The sequence below is a fragment of the Salmo trutta genome, unplaced genomic scaffold (assembly GCF_901001165.1).
Source record: "Salmo trutta unplaced genomic scaffold, fSalTru1.1, whole genome shotgun sequence".
Taxonomy (NCBI): Eukaryota; Metazoa; Chordata; class Actinopteri; order Salmoniformes; family Salmonidae; genus Salmo; species Salmo trutta.
Window position 1 is genome coordinate 71,198 of NW_021822980.1, and position 3,430 is coordinate 74,627.

The following is a 3,430-nucleotide window of genomic DNA, read 5'->3' on the forward strand; positions in this document are numbered from 1 at the left end:
GAAGGAGTAGACCAAGGTGCAGCGTGGGTACGTGTTCATCTTGATATTTATTTTTTATTAAAAAAACAAAATAATAAACAATGGTAAAACGACCCGTCACGTCTTGCAGAGCAGTACAAATTTTTTTAAATAAGATCCCACAACTCTCAAGGAGGGGAAAAAAGGCCTGCCTAAGTATGGTTCCAAATCAGAGACAACGATAGGCAGCTGCCTCTGATTGGAAACCATACCTGGCCAAAACATAGAAATATAAAACATAGAATGCCCACCCCATATCACACCCTGACCTAACTAAACAGAGAAATAAACCGTCTCTCTCAGGTCAGGGCGTGACAATTGCAAAAATGTGGAATACAAGTAGTCCATTATCTGCCCTTTATACACAAATAAACAGCATTAGGAGGTTTTAATACCTCTTGGAAACATGGACCTTTAAACACAGAGATACAACAGGTGGAAACAGAGACCTTTAAACACAGAGATACAATAGGTGGAAACAGAGACTTTAATAAACACAGAGTTACAACAGGTGGAAACAGAGACCTTTAAACACAGAGATACAATAGGTGGAAACAGAGGACCTTTAATAAACACAGAAATACAACAGGTGGAAACAGAGACACAGAGACACAGAGACACAGAGATACAATAGGTGGAAACAGAGACACAGAGACACAGATATACAATAGGTGGAAACAGAGACCTTTAAACACAGAGATACAACAGGTGGAAACAGAGACACAGAGACACAGAGACACAGAGATACAATAGGTGGAAACAGAGACCTTTAAACACAGAGATACAACAGGTGGAAACAGAGACCTTTAAACACAGAGATACAACAGGTGGAAACAGAGACCTTTAAACACAGAGATACAATAGGTGGAAACAGAGATCTATAAACACAGAGATACAACAGGTGGAAACAGAGGACCTTTAAACACAGAGATACAATAGGTGGAAACAGAGACCTTTAAACACAGAGATACAATAGGTGGAAACAGAGACCTTTAATAAACACAGAGATACAACACATGGAAACGGAAACAAAAGATTTGTATGATGAATGGAAGTTTTACTTTTCAGTAGCTGATTTTGATAGAACTTTCCAAGTCGGATGTGCTCTCATTCAGTGCTGAATGGTCCTGCCTGACAGAAATACATATAGTTTTAACGTTTATGTTGATGTTGTTCCTATTGTAATCTGCCCTAATGAAAACAAGTGACCTCGGACATCGACATTAAACATGTGGAAAGTTCCTTGAAGGCTTTTGAATCTTTAAACTCGTTTAATTTTAATCAGGTGGCCATCACAGATTTACCTCAAATCCAAAATGACATCCAAAATATTAACATTGGCCTCCGGTTAAAAGTAGTGCACTATATAGGGAATATTGTGCCATTTGGGACACGGAGATTTTCTCCCAGAGCCTGAGATACAGTGTGGATCAGTGGATCAGAGTAATGAGGACTCTACTTCCTGAGTTACAGTGTGGATCAGTGGATCAGAGTAATGAGGACTCTACTTCCTGAGTTACAGTGTGGATCAGAGTAATGAGGACTCTACCTCCTGAGTTACAGTGTGGATCAGAGTAATGAGGACTCTACTTCCTGAGTTACAGTGTGGATCAGAGTAATGAGGACTCTACCTCCTGAGTTACAGTGTGGATCAGAGTAATGAGGACTCTACCTCCTGAGTTACAGTGTGGATCAGAGTAATGAGGACTCTACCTCCTGAGTTACAGTGTGGATCAGAGTAATGAGGACTCTACCTCCTGAGTTACAGTGTGGATCAGAGTAATGAGGACTCTACTTCCTGAGTTACAGTGTGGATCAGTGGATCAGAGTAATGAGGACTCTACTTCCTGAGTTACAGTGTGGATCAGAGTAATGAGGACTCTACTTCCTGAGTTACAGTGTGGATCAGTGGATCAGAGTAATGAGGACTCTACTTCCTGAGTTACAGTGTGGATCAGTGGACAGAGTAATGAGGACTCTACCTCCTGAGTTACAGTGTGGATCAGAGTAATGAGGACTCTACTTCCTGAGTTACAGTGTGGATCAGAGTAATGAGGACTCTACTTCCTGAGTTACAGTGTGTATCAGAGTAATGAGGACTCTACTTCCTGAGTTACAGTGTGGATCAGAGTAATGAGGACTCTTCTTCCTGAGTTAAAGTGTGGATCAGTGGATCTGAGTAATGAGGACTCTACTTCCTGAGTTACAGTGTGGATCAGTGGATCAGAGTAATGAGGACTCTACCTCCTGAGTTACAGTGTGGATCAGAGTAATGAGGACTCTACTTCCTGAGTTACAGTGTGGATCAGAGTAATGAGGACTCTACCTCCTGAGTTACAGTGTGGATCAGAGTAATGAGGACTCTACCTCCTGAGTTACAGTGTGGATCAGTGGATCAGAGTAATGAGGACTCTACTTCCTGAGTTACAGTGTGGATCAGAGTAATGAGGACTCTACCTCCTGGGTTACAGTGTGGATCAGAGTAATGAGGACTCTATTTCCTGAGTTACAGTGTGGATCAGAGTAATGAGGACTCTACTTCCTGAGTTACAGTGTGGATCAGTGGATCAGAGAAATGAGGACTCTACCTCCTGGGTTACAGTGTGGATCAGAGTAATGAGGACTCTACTTCCTGAGATACAGTGTGGATCAGTGGATCAGAGTAATGAGGACTCTACTTCCTGGGTTACAGTGTGGATCAGTGGATCAGAGTAATGAGGACTCTACTTCCTGGGTTACAGTGTGGATCAGTGGATCAGAGTAATGTGGACTCTACCTCCTGAGTTACAGTGTGGATCAGAGTAATGAGGACTCTACCTCCTGAGTTACAGTGTGGATCAGAGTAATGAGGACTCTACTTCCTGAGTTACAGTGTGGATCAGTGTAATGAGGACTCTACTTCCTGAGTTACAGTGTGGATCAGAGTAATGAGGACTCTACCTCCTGAGTTACAGTGTGGATCAGTGGATCAGAGTAATGAGGACTCTACCTCCTGAGTTACAGTGTGGATCAGAGTAATGAGGACTCTACTTCCTGAGTTACAGTGTGGATCAGAGTAATGAGGACTCTACCTCCTGAGTTACAGTGTGGATCAGTGGATCAGAGTAATGAGGACTCTACTTCCTGAGTTAGAGTGTGGATCAGAGTAATGAGGACTCTACTTCCTGGGTTACAATGTGGATCAGAGTAATGAGGACTCTACTTCCTGAGTTACAGTGTGGATCAGTGGATCAGAGTAATGAGGACTCTACTTCCTGAGTTACAGTGTGGATCAGTGGATCAGAGTAATGAGGACTCTACTTCCTGAGTTACAGTGTGGATCAGAGTAATGAGGACTCTACTTCCTGAGTTACAGTGTGGATCAGTGGATCAGAGTAATGAGGACTCTACCTCCTGAGTTACGTGGGATCAG

General features: G+C 42.6%; 1 long non-coding RNA gene across 1 annotated transcript; it reads right to left on the minus strand.

Moving 5' to 3' along the window:
- Positions 1-1,269: 1,269 nt before the first annotated feature.
- On the minus strand, positions 1,270-3,400 carry LOC115187853 (uncharacterized). The gene is made up of 2 exons (XR_003876152.1): positions 2,435-3,400; positions 1,270-2,385 (listed from the first exon to the last, which is right to left on the minus strand). It is a non-coding gene; the product is annotated as an uncharacterized LOC115187853 (long non-coding RNA).
- Positions 3,401-3,430: the final 30 nt, after the last annotated feature.